Below are 19,076 nucleotides of genomic sequence, written 5' to 3' on the forward strand. Positions count from 1 at the left end.
ACTATTGTTATCAAAAGGCCCAACGGGCGTGTGCTATGTATGCTGCTCGGTATGCTTGAAGACATCATCCAAGTGTCCGGACTGTTCGCCGGATAGTTTCGTGATTTAAGGAAACAAAAGTGTTGAGCCACATGTGAAACGTCCACCACGACCAGAAACAAGTGATGTCCAAGTAGGTGTTTCAGCTGCTGTCGCGGCTAATCCGCACATCAGTAGCAGACAAATTGCGCGAGAATCGGGAATCTCAAAAACATCGGTGTTGAGAATGCTACATCAACATCGATTGCTCCCGTATTCAGGAAATCTGTGAGGGACACACGTGTATTCAGGGGATTCTTTGATGACTCTGATCACTATTTAATCTGCAGTGAAATTGGTTTTGTGAGGCCGAAAGTGCAGGAGGTCAGGTCCATATGTAGGAGGATAAGAGTGGATAAACTTCAGAATAAGGAAATCAGGCACAAGTACATAACAGTGATCTCAGAAATATACCAGATCGTTGAATGTAGTCAATTACAATCATTGGAAAAGGAGTGGACAAGGTACAGGGACACAGTACTAGAAGTGGCTAAAGAATGTGTTGGAACGGTGGTGTGTAAAGGTAGGATGAAGCAAACAGCTTGGTGGAATGACACAGTCAAGGCAGCCTGTAAAAAGAAAAAGAAGGCGTATCAAAATGGCTACATTGTAGAACTCAGGTAGACAGAGGAATTTATGTTGAAGAAAGAAACAAAGCCGAACAGATAATTGCAGCATCCTAGAAGAAATCTTGGGAAGACTTTGGAGACTTTGGGTCAAGCTGCTGGAAAACCATTCTGGAGTATAATTAGCAGTCTTCGAAAGGGAGGTAAGAGGGAAATGACAAGTATTTTGGACGGGTCAGGAAAACAGCTGATGAATCCTGTTGATGCCTTGGGCAGATGGAGGGAATATTTTGAAGAGTTGCTCAATGTAGGTGAAATTCGATCATTAGTATTCCAGATTTCGATGTACAATGGGATAGGAATGATGATGGAAATAGTCAAATAGAAATGGTCAATAGAATACAGTGCAATAAAGTGGCTGGGGTGGATGAAATTAAGTGGAAACTCATCAAAATACAGTGGAATGTCAGGTCTTCAATGGCTACACAGGATAATTGAATATCTCTTTAATCAGCGTTGTGGGTAACATCTTCTCAGGTATTGTTGAAAGGAAAGTGCGAGTATTAGTTGAGGACATACTGGAGGAAAATCTGTGTGGGTTTAGGCCTCTTGGACGTTGTCAGTACCAGATCTTTAGCTTACGGCGAATAATCAAGTGTTACGAGTGGAACAAGGAATTGTATCTATGCTTTATAGATCTAGAAAAGGCATATGACCGGGTTCCTAGGAGAAAGTTATTGTCTGTTCTATGAGATTATTGAATATGAGGCAAACTTTTGCAAGCAATTAAATGTCTTTACATGGATAGTCAGGCAGCAGTTGGAGTTGACGGTAAACTGAGTTCATGGTTCAGCGTAGTTTCAGGGGTAAGACAAGGCTGCAACCTGTCTCCACCGTTGTTCATATTATTTATGGATCTTATGTTAAAACAATAGACTGGCTGGGTGAGATTAAGATACGTGAACACAAAATAAGCAGTCTCGCATATGCGGATGACTTAGTTGTTATGGCAGATTCGATTGAAAGTCTGCAAAGTAATATTTCGCAACTAGATCAGAAGTGTAAGGACTATGGTATGAAGATTAGCATCTCCAAAACGAAAGTAATGTCAGTGGGAAAGAGATAAAAAACTGATTCAGTGCCAAATAGGAGGCACAAAGTTAGAACAGATGGACGGTTTCAAGTACTTAGGATGCATAGTCTCACAGGATGGCAACATAGTGAAAGAACTGGAAGGGGGGTGTAGCAAAGCTAATGCAGTGAGCGCTTAGCTACGATCTACTCTCTTCTGTGAGAAGGAAGTCAGCACCAAGACTAAGTTATCCGTACACCGTTCAATCTTTCGACCTACTTTGTTGTATGGGAGCGAAAGCTGGGTGGATTCACGTTACCTTATCAATAGGGTTGAGGTTACGGATATGAAAGTAGCTAGGATGATTCCAGGTACTAGTAGATGGGAAAAATGGCAGGAGGGTGTCCACAATGTGGAAATCAAAGAAAAACTGGGAATGAACTCTATAGATGTAGCATTCAGGGCGAACAGGCTTAGATGGTGGGGTCATGTTACACGCATGGGAGAAGGAAAGTTACTCAAGAGACTCATGGGTTCAGCAGTAGAGGGTAGGAGGAGTCGGGGTAGACCAAGGAGAAGGTACCTGGATTTGGTTAAGAATGATTTTGAAGTAATAGGCGTAACATCAGAAGAGGCACCAACGTTAGCACTGAATAGGGGATCATGGAGGAATTTTATAAGGGGGTCTATGATCCTGATTGAACGCTGAAAGGCATAATCAGTCTTAAATGATGATGATGATGCTGCCTCCTTAAATCTCCCTTTCCCAAAACTCGCTATACCAGTAAACATCTACTTTATACACCAATATATTAATGTACATCTGCACAAATCTTCATTACTACTGCCCATTTTTCACATGTTTACCATATATATTTCATGTTTTCTTTTACTGTTATTATTATTGCTTTTATCATAATTTTTATGTGTCAGAGCTGTTGTAAATGTACTGCCAGTATTTATTGTATTAGGTCTCAGTCATTACTCGTTATTCATATTGTCACTAGATTAATCCAGTTTTCTTGTTCAAACTTCTGTCATGATGTAACTATGATGTGTAAAATGCTGCATGTGTGGAACACTGGTCTGATGTAAGAGAGAGACTGATGGTCCTAATCTGATCAGTTTAAATAAATAATAAATGAATTACAATTCCTTTTTTCCAAATAGTACGTGCTGCACTGGACGATAACCGTCGGTACTCTTGGAAATATATCGTGTGTGTACTGAGTAATGTACTAAGGACAGAACCAGTGAAATAATCGGTTAATAAACTCAAAATTCCATATCCCGAGTCTGTATGCTTTCGGTGATCTTCCGCGTCTGCTGCAGCATTCCTGTTCATGTTATAGTTCCGGGACTCTTTCCACGTCTAGATTCATTACGTTTTATGAGGTGAATGCGTAACGTGGTATTTCAACCCTTGCTTTAGACTACATAGGCCTAATAAACTACGTTGTTTTATTCCAAAGAGCCCACGATGTGCAACAGTGGATCTTTAATACAGTATGTACAACGTACCCCATATGAGTCAAACAATACTTCCGTGAACGTAATCAAAACCTCTTTATGGAAATCACCTGTCTAAGTTTTCAAAATAATTTATGTGTCAAAACTACCACATTACGTCTGCCTGAAAATCAGTTCTCATTGAATGAACTGTGCTTGCATGATTAACATTCCACAGCAAAATAATTTAGCTTCCATTATTTGACAAGAAACCTAACCATTCTAATCAATACAGTTTTCATTACGAGAACATCAACGCCGGCTTGTATCTTCGAATATTTGTTGTTATTGTGTAATATCGGGTTTTAAAAAGCATCTTTAAGCGGATAAAAATGTAATTTGTATTTTATTTTCAGTGCATTTTTCCTTTTAAAGATTTAGATTCTTTCATTACGTCAGGTAGGCAGTTAAACCTGTCTCATAATACATAACTGGCACGCTCGGTAAACGCTACTTTCCAAACATTTGAACACGTATTGCTTCATAGCTAATGTGTAACAGGTTCACACGGAGATAATATCAACTGGCGTGACTAATTACTGAAACAATACGGCTGCTCGCCCGAGTAAATTGCTAAATAAATCATTGCAGGTTAACATGATGCGTCAGTCGTTAATCGAAAGTTTAATCAGGCCTTCTATGTTCTCTGTAGCATAAAACGCAATGTACTTTGCCGGATCAATCAAATTAATTTTTAAGGAATGGGTATAACGTCAATAGCCGTTAATTTTCTTTGTCGCGGGGGGGGGGCATGTTGTCATGATTTAGCTTCGACTGTGGAAATAATGCTAGCGAGCTGTGGAAAGAGGTAAGTACCTTTTACAGACAAGAGATTTGACTAAACATTAATCACGACTTCTCAAATGCTGAATGTACCGTTATAAGAGAGTGATTTACTCGTTATCTCAATCTACGTGATACATAATGTTTCGTCCGTCTCACAATGATCAATCAGAGAACAGTGTTGCGAATGGATGCAACACCAGTGTTAGAATCTAGTGGCGACTTAGGCAGGGATGCAATAGAGAGATGTCAGCACGATCGCGTGCTCCATTGTGGCTGATCGTGCAGCTAAATCACAATACAACGCATAAACGCATACCCAGCGTAGTGCCATGCGCATTTACAGATATTATGCAAATGGGAGCATATTGTCCATGTAGCATGATATGAAGCATACCTCATGCACAAGGTACTGGAAACTAGTTCAGAATTTGATAAGCGGAAGTACATAATGTGCTGGAGTACCCCGTTATAAACGCAAAATTCCCAAGATTGGCAAAGTTTTACGGAAGTTCGAATAATGAGGCGTAGTTGAATCCGAGATGCTTTCAATAATTTACACAACGAAACCATCAATACCTTCACTGCGCGAATCAACGGTGAAGTTACTGATGACAGCGCCACTAAGGCATAGTTATTAAACACGGTTTTCCGAAACACCTTCACCAAGAAAGGCGAAGTAAAAATTCCTGAATTCCAATCAAGAACAACTGCCAAGATGAGAAACATAGAAGTAGATATCCTCGGAGTAACGAAGCAGCTTAAATCACTTAATAAAGGTAAGGCCTCCGGTCCATATTGTATACCAGTCAGGTTCCTCTCAGAGTATGCTGATAAAATAGCTCCATATTTAGCAATTATATACAACCACTTGCTCACAGAAAGATACGTACCTAAAGACTGGAAAAGCGCTCAAGTCACACCAATACCCAAAACGGGTAGTAGGAGTAATCCGCTGAATTACAGGCCTATATCGCTAACGTCGATATGCAGTAGGGTTTTGGAACATATACTGTATTCGAACATTGTGAAGACCTCAAAGAAAACGATTTATTGACACAACGTCAGCACGGTTTCAGAAAATATTGTTCTTGTGAAACACAACTAGTTCTTTATACTCATGAAGTAATAAGTGTTATCGACAGGGGCTATCAAATTGATTCCATATTTTTAGATTTCCAGAAAGCTTTCGACACCGTTGCTCATAAGCATCTTCTAACCAAACTGCCTGCCTACGGAGTATCGCCTCATTTGTGCGACTGGATTCATGATTTCCTGTCAGAAAGGTCACAGTTCGTAGTAATAGACGGAAAGTCATCGAGTAAAACAGAAGTAATATCCGGCGTTCCCCAAGGAAGTGTTATAGGCCCTCTGTTGTTCCTGATTTATATTAACGACACAAGAGACAATCTGAGTAGCCGTCTAAGATTGTTTGCAGATGATGTGGTCATTTACCGTCTTTTAAAGTCATCAGGTGATCAAAACGACTTGCAAAATGATTTAGATAAGATATTTGTATGGTGCGAAAAGTGGCAGTTTGCCCTGATTAAGGAGAAGTGTGATGTTATTTACATGATTACTAAAAGAAATCAGCTAAATTTCGATTACGCGATAAGTAACACAAATCTGAAAGCTGTAAATTCAACTAAATACTTAGGGATTACAATTACAAATAACCTAAATTGGAACGATCGCATAGATGAAATTGTGGGTAGAGTAAACCAAAGTCTGCGATTCATTGCCAGAACACTTAGAAGTTGCAACATGTCCACCAAAGAGACTGCTTACATTACCCTTGTCGGCCCTAATTTAGAGTATTGCTGTGCAGTGTGGGATCCGCATCAGGTGGGACTGACGGATGACTTCGAAAAAGTACAAAGCAGGGAAACTCGTCTTGTATTATCGCGAAATAGGGGATATAGTGTCACAGACATAATACGTGAATTGGAGTGGCAATCATTAAAACAAAGGCGTTTCTTGTTTCGACGGGATCTTCTCATGAAATTTCAATCACCAGTTTGTCCTCCGATTGCGAAAACATTCTGTTGGCACCCATCTACACAGGGCGAAATGATCATCACGATAAAATAAGAGAAATCAGAGCTCGTACAGAAAAATTTAAGTGCTCGTATTTCCCACGTGCCGTTCGAGAGTGGAGCGGTAGAGAGGCAGCTTGAAGGTGGTTCACTGAACTCTGCCACGCACTTCATTGTGAATAGCAGAGTAATCACGTAGATATAGATGCATAAGCCAGTCTCTAAAATTCCTGGAGGTGCTCCGTATGTAAACTGAAGTAAAAATTTTACAATATCTCTAAGACTGAAGCAAATTTCTTCCAGCAGTTCCAGTTGTATTCAATAAGGAACGAGTTCTAGCTTAGGGCGGTCGCGTTGTGTTGATCACTGACTTCACCAATACAGAAAGTTCTGTATTCCTGAAAATATTGACAATGTAAGTAACTTGTTCTATTATTTTGACCCCAGTAGTCAGCTATCTATAAAATATTTAAAACAATATCTAACTGGAAGCAAGCGTGGTTTTTTGGCACTCCATTACTTGTCTTAGGCCTCAATGGGTTGTTTGAATTTTATTTTCGGGAGTGGCAAGTTATCGGATTGACAGACGTCTGAAATTAAGTGTACCATGTTTTCCATAATTCTCTTAAGACAAATGCGAAGAACGTAATTCTAAAATGGGTCTGCTGACAATCGACGTAATACAATGTTCCTTCATACGAGCATGCACTTCTGCGCAGAAGGTGAGGTTATTAGGGATTAGTCGTATACTACACTTAGGAAAGGATATGAAAGGAAATCGACTTTATTTTCCTTTTGAGAATCTGGCTTGCTTTTAATATTACGAAATTTGATTCGTAATTTGCGACAGATAAAGCCGATTTCCTTCCATATCATTTCTCAAGCGTCGTATATGCCTAATCCCTAATGTCATCGTAGTCGTGAGTTCAAACCTTAAATATTTGTAACTCCTCCCCAAATTCGGACGAATTTATCCTCATTAAAAACTATGTAGGGTAGCTGCCTATCTTCTGTTTTCAATGACGTCCAATAAATCGTACATCCTTATAAGCAAACGGAAAAGAAAGTAGATACGCAAGGGAGACTTGACATTTTATTCCGAGTGACCGCTCCTCAAATATTCGTAACGTGATCAGCTTAGCGCCAGAAAGGTTGTGTTGACTTCTTCCATTGTAGACCTTCCAGCGGAAGCCACTCGGTAGTGAGTAGGCCACGTAGAGCTGCTACATTGTAGCGACTGTGAGTACTACATCTCACCCTTTGTTCTATATAACTCCGGACATTTCATAATGGAGCAATATCGGGTGATTAAGAGGGCAGTTTAGGTGTGGAGCAGGTGTGGAACACGGCTTATGACACCCTGGAATATGAAAATTTACACAGCATACTCGTTACAAAGCTACACAAGGACAGGCAATATTTGCGCACCGAGAAAATTAAAACAAATATACTGGCTCCCGTCCTTGGTAACCCGTGCGAGCGAGCTAAAAGCGTAGTTCGAAAATACCACCAAAACATATCAGAACCTCCTGACACATTCCCCGATAAAACGTGGTCCATCTGTGCACTAAGCGCGTACCACCATTTGCAAAGAGTTAAAATGCCGACTACCTACACTGGGCCTACAAAACGATCCGAGATTAATTTTATTCCTGGTGTACATGCGACGTCGTAGCAGTAACTACAGTGTCATCTTGCACTGACAATTGCAACTAACGGATGTGCATTGGGCCAGTCAGTTGCGATCAGGTAAAGGTAAGGTGTGGACATGCGGCTGTTATGCCTCGGCGTTCTTGTGTCCCAATTTCAGTGGAGCAACGAACTAAACAGCTTTAAATCAACTGTTCAAGGCATTCTCCGGAATGCTTCAAGAGGAAAGTGTATGCGAAAAAAAGAGAAAAGCCTTGACTCCAGAACTGAAATAAAGAAGCATGGACGCCTGACGATGCTTGACACAAATAAAGATGCAAACCACTTTTCTGGAAGAAATCATCGCGGATGGAGAGACTTCTTGTTGTCAGTACGAACCTGCCACAAAAAGAAAAAATGCAAAATGGGACGGTTCTCCAAGACCTAGTAACGTGCGTATCTGCAACGTCCGAAAGAATGACTGTCCTGACAGTTTCACACGCTTCTGAACATTCCGTGCGTTGTATTGTGGTGGAAGGTGACGAAGTAAACACCTGAAATATTAGAACCACCGTTTTTTAACAATACAGTCTCGAAACCTTTGGAGTGATTGTCATTGTTTGCTTTCCCTTCGTGATGTTCGCTCGGATAATAGTTGGGACGAATCCTACATTTCCCACCGTATTTGAATTCCTTTGACAGTGATAAAGCGTGACCATTTTTTTCCCGACCCGTCGGTTAGTATGTTTCTACGCTCACTATTCTTTCAATGTTTCACTGGACTTCGAGCTGTACGTCTTACCATTTGCACATCAACATATCAGGTGACAACGTCTTCATTAGGTTGATAGGAACGTTGAATCCCTCCTTTCTGCCACACACCGAAAGAGGTGGCACAGTGATTAGCACGTAGACTCGTATTTGGGAGGACGACGGCTGAAACAGGAGTCCGATCATCGAGATTTAAGTTTTCCATGATTTCCCAAAATCGCTCCAAGCAAATACCGGAGTGCTCTGAAAGGACACTGCTGATTTCTCTCCCCATCCTTGACTAAATGCAAGCTTGTGCTCCGTCCGAAATGACATCGATGTCTACGGGGCATTAAATCCAATCCTTGTTCTTTCTGCCACTCAGTCCCCGCGTCGATCCAACTTACTGCATTGATTTGACGCGACCTGCTGGCACTTACACCTGCTATAATGTGCTTCAACCGTAGATGGTAACATGAACATCTGACGGCTAAAAGTGAGAGCATTTGTTGCTTGGATTCTGTCAGCTTCTGTTGTAGCGTACCACTCGTGCGTCGGTAATACTTTTGCTGTCAGATTTGGAGCATATACATACAAAAAAAGGAAATGTGTGTACTCTGTGATGCACCCGGACTCACCTCAATATTGCCCTTAGATCCTTACTTTATCATAGGAGTTGTTTTGTGGCCTGAGAAACAAATGAGGAACTGGGCTGATTTTGGCGATACGACAAGATTTAGTGCACTGCAAGCGATGTATGATTAAGTTCATAGACATGATAAAGTACAAATTTTCATTGACGAATCGTTGCATAAATAAACCTCCTGTAACGATACTTCTGGTGACAGCGACACATAAGGGAAAAAGCTATAATATAGTTTGCGAGCATAACTTCTAGGTTATAATGTCATTGTAAGGAAACTATATCAGCGAACGATTTTAAATTTTTTTGAGAAATTAAGTGTGCTGTTTCTTCTTAGGACGAGGTCCTTACCCATCACACTAGCGCTGTACACCAACCGCTCCTATAGTGTATATTAAATGCATGGGGGCGTAGTAGTAGCATTCGCCATCATCTTATGCATCAACAAAGTTATTATTTAGACTGAAAGTTTAGTTCAGATTCTTTAGGTAACAAATCTCTGTCATAAATTCGCTTTAGGTATATGAGAAACGAAGTACAGTACTGGGCTTAATATAATAGATTCTGCTGCACAAGTTGTTCTGAAGAATTCAATTTCAGGTACAGCGATGTCGTCGTAAGACGTCATGCGAATGTCATAAAAACGTGAGGTGTCGGTTGAGCTCTTTAGTATACCCCTAAGATACTGGAAGTCCGATCGCCGGGGAGAGGGAGGGTGAGAGAGGGAGAGAGAGAGAGAGGGGGGGGGGAGAAGAAAATCAATCGTGATAATCAACGGGTATGCGAGGGCACGCTACCAGCGCATTGGTCAGTTATAAGGCAACAATTTAAGCAAGTTTCGTGCTCAAATAGTAAAGAAAATTCCGTTTAGCGTGTGACAGGGACACCTCAGAAAACCAATATGGCCGCATGCGATCCACAGTCTAATTGAACCTCTAATGGCTAAACGATGTAAGACAAGACCCGCTGCTTCACTGACGTCTAATTTGATGGTAATTTTAACGATGAAAGGGAAAACGCTACGGATAAAAAAAGTTAACAAAAATTTTCCCATTAGCTGGTGCTGTAGCGTAAATGAGCTCGGCTACAAATAGCAGATTAATCTTAATACGGCATTTCTGGTGTGAGCTGTACACGAAGCCAACCGTACTGTACATTACGCATGACTACAAAAGTTTGGCATTTAACTGTTGTTGAGCTGTTACTTACATAAGCTCATCCTCCACTGCAAGGCCGTGCATAAAAAGCAAAACGATATCGGGCTTTAAACGTATTGAGACTATTACTAGACATGTTCAATTTGCTGTCCACGGTTTTCTGCCACAAGTCGAAGTGAAAGACAGCATATTCCGCAGCAGATCGGAGGATCTCAAAGGTCACGTTCAGTAAGTGTTGAGCTATGTGTGCCTTCAATTCAGTTACTTTTGTAATCGAAAGAGTGAACACAGCATCTAAATACCAGCTGATCTGTATGCCAGGCTGTAGAGGAATAGCGTCTGATATTTCCAGCAGTTCTAAGATGCTTATACTGCAGCTGCTTTACTACGTAATGTCTGAAAGAGCACCAACTTGCATATCAACTAGCCTAACCACACACCCACACTATTCAAGTGTTGAAATGATGTTTATGCACAAGGCACTTTCATAGCATTTAGAAGTGATGATGCAGGTAACGGGAAACGCAGGACCCATCTCCTCTAAAAACTACACTACTGGCCATGACGTGCTACAGACGCAAAATTTAACCGACAGGAAGAAGATGCTGTGATATGCAAATGATCAGCTTTTCAGAGCATTCACACAAGGTTGGCGCCGGTGGTGACACCTACAACGTTCTGACATGAAGAAAGTTTCCAACCGATTTCTCATACACAAACAGCAGTGGACCGGCATTGCCTGGTGAAACGTTGTTGTGATGCCTCGTGTAAGGAGGAGAAATGCGTACCATCACGTTTACGACTTTGATAAAGGTCGGATTGTAGCCTATCGCGATTGCGGTTTATCGTTTCGCGACACTGCTGCTCGCGTTGGTCGAGATCCAACGACTGTTATCAGAATATGGAATCAGTGGGTTCAGGAGGGTAATACGGAACGGCATGCTGGATCCCAACGCCCTCGTATCTCTAGCAGTCGAGATGACAGGCAGCTTATCCGCATGGCTCTAACGGATCGTGCACCCACTTCTCGATCCCTGAGTCAACAGATGCGGACGTTTTGCAAGACAACAACCATCTACCCGAACATTTCGACGGCGTTTGCAGCAGCATGGACTATCAGCTCGGAGACCATGGCTGTGGTTACCCTTGACGATGCATCACAGACAGGAGCGCCTGCGATAGTGTACTCAACGACGAACCTGGGTGCACGAATGGCAAAACGTCTTTTATTCGGATGAATCCAGTTTCTGTTTACAGCGTCATGATGGTCGCATCCGTGTTTGGCGACATCGCGGTGAACGCTCATTGGAACCGTGTATTCATCATCGCCGTAATGGTGTGTCACCCGGCACGATGGTATGGGGTGCCATTGGTTACACGTCACGGTCACCTCTTGCTCGCATTGACGGCACTTTGAACTGTGGACGTTACATTTCAGATGTGTTACGACCCGTGGCTCTACCCTTCATTCTATCACTGCGAAACCCTACATTTCTGCAGGATAACATACGACCTCATGTTGCAGGTCCTGTACGGACCTTTCTGGATACAGAAAATGTTCGACTGCTGCCCTGGCCAGCACATTCTCCAGATCTCTCACCAACTGAAGACGTCTGGCCAATTGTAGCCGAACAACTAGCTCGTCACAATACGCCAGTCACTACCCTTGATTATCTGTGGTATCTTGTTGAAACTGCATGGGCAATTGTACCTGTACACGCCACCCAATCTGTGTTTGACTCAATGCCCAAGCGTATCAAGGTTGTTATTACGGCCAGAGGTGGTTGTTCTGGGTGCTGATTTCTCAGGATCTATGCACCCAAATTGCGTGAAACTGTAATCATATGTCAGTTGTAGTATGATATATTTGTCCAATGAATACCCGTTTATCATCTGCATTTCTTCTTGGTGTGGCAATTTTAATGACCAGTAGTGTATTTCCCTACGATAAATGATGCCATCACCCCGTTCCACACTGTAACGTTTGTGGGACGATACAGTAGCAATTAATATGTTGAGTGGATTTTCAGTCTCCCAAAATCTTGCAATTTTGTGTACTGACATGGCTTTGGGGATAGAGACCTCGTATGTCCACAGAATGTTCCACGTCCACTCGTTGTCGACTTTCACGGAACCCAGAAATTCCATAAGAAACGTTTATCTTACCAAAAGGACATCGTGAAGCAACTGTATAACGTGGATAATTTTGTGGGCGTGGCAATGCAGTATGATTTGTATGCACCGTGCTTACAGCCATGTCCGAAAAACCGGCAATTTCCCGTGCTTAGACACCACCACTCCACCCCTCCTGCAATGATGTTGCCACATCTTCTGCTGATGTCGGTTTGTTTCCTTCCTCTGATACACTGTACTCCAAAAGAACCTATATTTTCTTGCTTCGTAATCATTTTCTCTAGACCCTTGGCACACTTCGGACCTACGGTTTTTTTCATGCTCTTAAGTGTCGAGAAATTCGACAGAGCTACTGGTGCACAGTCACAATTATTGTAAGACGGCTTTATGAGCCGGTCACAATCCAGCACTCAGACAGCCGACCTAGAGAGGTGGCGCAGTGGCTAGCACACTGGACTCGCATTAGGGAGGACGACGGTTCAATCCAGTGCCCTGCCATCCTGATTTAGGTTTCCCGAGATTTCACTAAATCACTCCAGGCAAATGCAGGAATGGTTCCTTTGAAAGAGCACGGCCGACTTCCTTCCCCGTCTTTCCCTAATCCTATGAGACCGGTGACCTCGCTGTCTGGTCTCCTCCCTCAGAACAACCCATGCAGACAGCCGTGCCTAACGTCTAAGATGCAAGCTATGGAACACCCATGAACCAAATGTCTTATTTCGCATATTCTAATACTTACAGTGGCATCTGGCGGTAGAATTTTCGTTCTTTTTTTTTCGTTCCCATAACGTTTCCCCCTTCTTCGATAGTACTCCCTTCAAATTTGACGTTACTGTGAGCAAAGATTCTTTTTTAAAACCATTTTGATACTTTAACATTAATTACACTCCCACTTTGTATTAACCCCATGTCCTTGCGTAATTCATTGATTTACGTCCTTCACTTCTTTAGTTGCCATGTCTGATTTGTTTTCGTAACTACTGATTTGTTCCTCAGTTAAATGTATCAATCTCTTTTCGGATTTCTTAATCCTTTCCCCGATCTTTTCGTATAAATTGACCATCGACTCGTTACAGCTTTGTACATGAGCTGAGAAAAGCTGCTCTAACCTCTTCTAACACTCCGACTGTATCCATAGCTGAGAGATCCGGCAAACCGAGGTGGTTCTGATATCACCTGTTACAAGAAACTGCCAGCCACAGTCACCGAACGGTAGTGCGCGATAAAGAAGTACCCAGAACGGCGCAGAGAGAATGTAGAAAAATAAGCATGAACACCAGAAGAATTGCCAAAGTGGATGGTGGGGCTACTAGCTGACTGCAAACGTTAAAACTGTGCAGTTAACCGTGACAGAAGCTATCTGACCCCTCGCCCCCACTCGATTCGGTCACTGCATCGACAGGTCGTTCTCATCATCTCCATGTGGTGTCAGTGTGGGAGACGGCAGCAGTAACTGTTGGAAATTCTGAGTCCATTTCACCCCCTCTACTGAGTTCTGATATTGAGACATCCTTCGGTGTGAGGCCTCGGCAGCATTCGTACAGTAATCCTTCCCTCGGAAGCGAGTCTCTTGTCTTGTATTGATTGTCAGTAAGTATCATCTGACTTAACTCGTTCTAAGTTGCCTTTTTCTGCCTGTGTAAATATCTTGCCAGCCAACTGTAGCAAAAATTGCAAGCTCCGACTAATCTAAGTTTTTAAATGAGTGAAATAAACTCATACTCTAATCGATTTTTTCTTGGTTATCCAACTTTGGTATCGTGTGGGGAGGAAGCCAGAAAATATCTCCGACTCCATGACAGGTTTCGAAAACTGACCAACTGTAGTTCTTGCAACTAAGCACATGCAAGATAGTGTGCCTTCCAGAGAAATAATTTTTGTGAGCCATTCACAATCACTGTTAGGAGTACATTAAACGAACATTCTTTCTTAGGCATGACCTCAGACAAATTACCTGTCCTATGCCCACTACAATTTGGCAGCTACAACTGGCTTCGGATGTTATCTTTACAAAAGGACCTCCTCTGGCGTCTAACACAACAGAACGTTATAACACACAGACCTCCCAAAGTCACCTACTGCGCTTAGATGGGATGTAGAGAATTCTGTGTCTCCTGTCGGCTTCGAAGTACAACTTTGAGATCGGAATACATTTTTGACAATTTCTGGTCCTTTTATGTAAGCTTCCACGTGGTGCAAGCTAACTAGAAAGAGCTCTTTGTAGTAGAAAACTTACCCCACTCACTGCAGTAAAATGGAAGGAAGAGAATAAGTATTTAGTTGTGAATTCATTGGAAGTAATGAATATTGTCTGCAATTATCACGCGGCGTTAAGGATGTCAAATACACTGGCTGTTGGGACGAGCAGCAACAAATCGTATCATAATACACTGTAACGCCAAAGAAACTGGTATAGGCAAGTGTGTTCGAATACAGAGATACGTAAACATAAAGAAGACGGCGCTGAGGTAGGCAACGCCTATATAGGACACCAAGTGTCTGGTGCAATTGATAGATCAGTTACTGCCCCTACAATGACAGGTTGAGTTGTAACGCGGTGTCATATTCGGCGCACGACCGATGGGTCACAGCATATCCGAAGTGGAGATGAAATGGGGACTCCCCGTACGACTATGTCACGAGTGCACCGTGATTGTAAGGGCGTAAAACATCATATCTCCATCATCGCAGCTGCCGGAAAAAATTCCTGCAAGAAGGGGAACAACGACGACCGAAGGGAATCGTTCAGAGTGACAGATGTGCAACGCTTCCGCAAATTGCTGCAGATATCAATGCTGGGCCATCAACAAGTGTCAGCTTACGAATCATTCAACGAAACATCATCGATATGGGTTTTCGGAGCTGAAGGCCCAATCTTGTACCCTTGACAACTGCACGACATAAAGCTTTACGCCTCGACTAGGGCGGTCAACAGCGACATTGAAACGTTGATGACAGGAAACATGTTGCCTTGTCGAGCGGATGGACGTGTACGCTTATGGAGACAATCTCATGTATCAAAAATGCTCAAATGTGTGTGAAATCTTATGGGACTTAACTGATAAGGTCATCAATCCCTAAGCTTACACACTACTTAACCCAAATTATCCTAAGGACAAACACACACACCCATGTCTGAGGGAGGACTCGAACCTCCGCCGGGACCAGCCGCACAATCCATGACTGCCGCGCCCTAGACCGCTCGGCTAATCCTGCCTGGCAATCTCATGTATCCATTGACCCTGCATGTCAGTAGGAGGTTGATCAAGCATGTGGAGGCTCAATAATGGTGTCAGGTGTGTGCAGTTGGAGTAACATGGGACCGTTGTTACGTCTAGGTACGAGTCTGATAGGTGACACTGTGTATTTCGACGGACTTCGGCAATCCCAGCAGGACAATGAGACACCTCACATGTATATATTTGCTACAGAGTGGCTCCAGGAACATTCTTCTGAGTTTCAACACTTCCGCTGGCAACCTAACTCCCAAGACATGAAAATTATGGAGGATATCTGGGATGCCTTGCAACGTGCTGTTCAGAAGAAATCTCAACCCCTCGTACGCTTACGGTTTTACGGAAAGCACTGTAGGATTCGTGGTGTCAAATCCCTCCAGCAATACTTCAGACATTAGGCGGGTTCATGCTACGTCGTGTTGCTGCACTTATGCGTGCTCCCGGGGGGGTCCTACACATATTAGGTGAGTGTCCCAGTTTCTTTGGCTCTTCAGTGTAAGATCCCCAGCACTTTAAATTAGTTTACATGTTTTTACACTTGAAATTATAAAATTAAAGCTAATTAACAACAGATGATACTCTATATGTATTGCTCATAAGCCTCGGCCACAAAGATATATACACGAAGACCTAACGCAGAAGCTACTATACACGAATATAGGGAACCATTTATACCACCCATACAAACTACACCCAGGGTTTCGCTATTATATTTACTAACATCGGCCAGAAGTATACATAGCCACAACGTAAATGCACTGCTTATACTTGCCAGTGCTCCATTTGAGTAACGTAGTACTAGGCAACCATGGATTTTCAGCACTAACTTTTGCAATAATAATTTACCTTTTACAGGTAGTAACCTACTCACCATTACGCGGGAAGAATGCAATATATAATCAGTAAAGATTGACTAGTCCTATTCACCATTCAGGTCTTATATTCTGCGAAAAACTAGAGCTCACTCACCGTGTTTGAAAGTGACCACACTACTTGTACCTCATACTGTGGAACGAAGAAGCTGGCACTTTATTAATTGTGACCAAGTCTACAATCGTTAGCGGAGCTACTAAAGCTGTTCGCGATAGCCAGCGCAGAAAATATAGACCAAAGGCCAAGCACACCCATAGGACAGCGGCTCTACAATAATGGCTAGCGCCATGTTCCTCTCACATACACTCCTGGAAATTGAAATAAGAACACCGTGAATTCATTGTCCCAGGAAGGGGAAACTTTATTGACACATTCCTGGGGTCAGATACATCACATGATCACACTGACAGAACCACAGGCACATAGACACAGGCAACAGAGCATGCACAATGTCGGCACTAGTACAGTGTATATCCACCTTTCGCAGCAATGCAGGCTGCTATTCTCCCATGGAGACGATCGTAGAGATGCTGGATGTAGTCCTGTGGAACGGCTTGCCATGCCATTTCCACCTGGCGCCTCAGTTGGACCAGCGTTCGTGCTGGACGTGCAGACCGCGTGAGACGACGCTTCATCCAGTCCCAAACATGCTCAATGGGGGACAGATCCGGAGATCTTGCTGGCCAGGGTGGTTGACTTACACCTTCTAGAGCACGTTGGGTGGCACGGGATACATGTGGACGTGCATTGTCCTGTTGGAACAGCAAGTTCCCTTGCCGGTCTAGGAATGGTAGAACGATGGGTTCGATGACGGTTTGGATATACCGTGTACTATTCAGTGTCCCCTCGACGATCACCAGTGGTGTACGGCCAGTGTAGGAGATCGCTCCCCACTCCATGATGCCGGGTGTTGGCCCTGTGTGCCTCGGTCGTATGCGGTCCTGATTGTGGCGCTCACCTGCACGGTGCCAAACACGCATACGACCATCATTGGCACCAAGGCAGAAGCGACTCTCATCGCTGAAGACGACACGTCTCCATTCGTCCCTCGATTCACGCCTGTCGCGACACCACTGGAGGCGGGCTGCACGATGTTGGGGCGTGAGCGGAAGACGGCCTAACGGTGTGCGGGACCGTAGCCCAGCGTCATGGAGACGGTTGCGAATGGTCCTCGCCGATACCCCAGGAGCAACAGTGTCCCTAATTTGCTGGGAAGTGGCGGTGCGGTCCCCTACGGCACTGCGTAGGATCCTACGGTCTTGGCGTGCATCCGTGCGTCGCTGCGGTCCGGTCCCAGGTCGACGGGCACGTGCACCTTCCGCCGACCACTGGCGACAACATCGATGTACTGTGGAGACCTCACGCCCCACGTGTTGAGCAATTCGGCGGTACGTCCACCCGGCCTCCCGCATGCCCACTATACGCCCTCGCTCAAAGTCCGTCAACTGCACATACGGTTCACGTCCACGCTGTCGCGGCATGCTACCAGTGTTAAAGACTGCGATGGAGCTCCGTATGCCACGGCAAACTGGCTGACACTGACGGCGGCGGTGCACAAATGCTGCGCAGCTAGCGCCATTCGACGGCCAACACCGCGGTTCCTGGTGTGTCCGCTGTGCCGTGCGTGTGATCATTGCTTGTACAGCCCTGTCGCAGTGTCCGGAGCAAGTATGGTGGGTCTGACACACCGGTGTCAATGTGTTCTTTTTTCCATTTCCGGGAGTGTATATCTTATCAAATTTCTACCACGCACAAGAAATCCTAGCTTCAGTCTCCAATCATGAACACGAACAGATTAAGACACTTATCGTTCACCACAAGTGTACACCACATTCTAGCCAGAAGATACTGGTACGGCCATAAACAGCTAGAAACGTAAGTAAAGTTAAATGGACAATTGCCCAATGCGGAATCCTCATCATCCCAACATAGACAACTTTAGCCGCACACTCGATGCCTGAACCTCAGTCTGTGTAAGGATCGGCTCATTGTCAGATACCAATCCAGAGATGTGATAAGGACAGTAGCAATATACACTGGCAACAATCTAGGTGAAAGACAAGTCACGTAAACCCACATACACGACGCCAATTCGCGGCTCGCTCTGTTCACCAATGGAATCCATGCAAGTGTCCGTTGTCCAACTTGTTCCATGACGATAGCAATAAAACAGCCCCTGCGACATCCAAAATGAGAAGACTCACTTGTCCAACGAAGTCACCTCTGGCACTCACAACTGTCGCTCGCCTGCAGGAATTGCACACCCTATCACACCATGCAACGAGAGAGACTTCCATCCCTGCCGAGGGAACCTTCTCAGACAGGAAGCCTCAACGTGACAATACGGGAAGCTGCTGCGTGCGAGCGACACCAGCGAATTGGCACCACACTCCGTATACGTGCCTATTTAATTTCTGACGCAATGTGTACTAATAACCGAATTTTATTGGCAGTGGTTAATGCCTTACATTGCAACATTATGTGCAGTCATTTCCTAGCGCGTGTAAACGGTGTAAGACTTTATCCCAGAAGAAATTTTGTAAGAACAAAGAAAATTGTTTGATTTCCCATTGTGCCAGGTGTTACTCATTAGAAGGTCACTTGTGACACC

Source organism: Schistocerca nitens, chromosome 6, assembly GCF_023898315.1.
Source record: "Schistocerca nitens isolate TAMUIC-IGC-003100 chromosome 6, iqSchNite1.1, whole genome shotgun sequence".
Lineage (NCBI taxonomy): Eukaryota > Metazoa > Arthropoda > Insecta > Orthoptera > Acrididae > Schistocerca > Schistocerca nitens.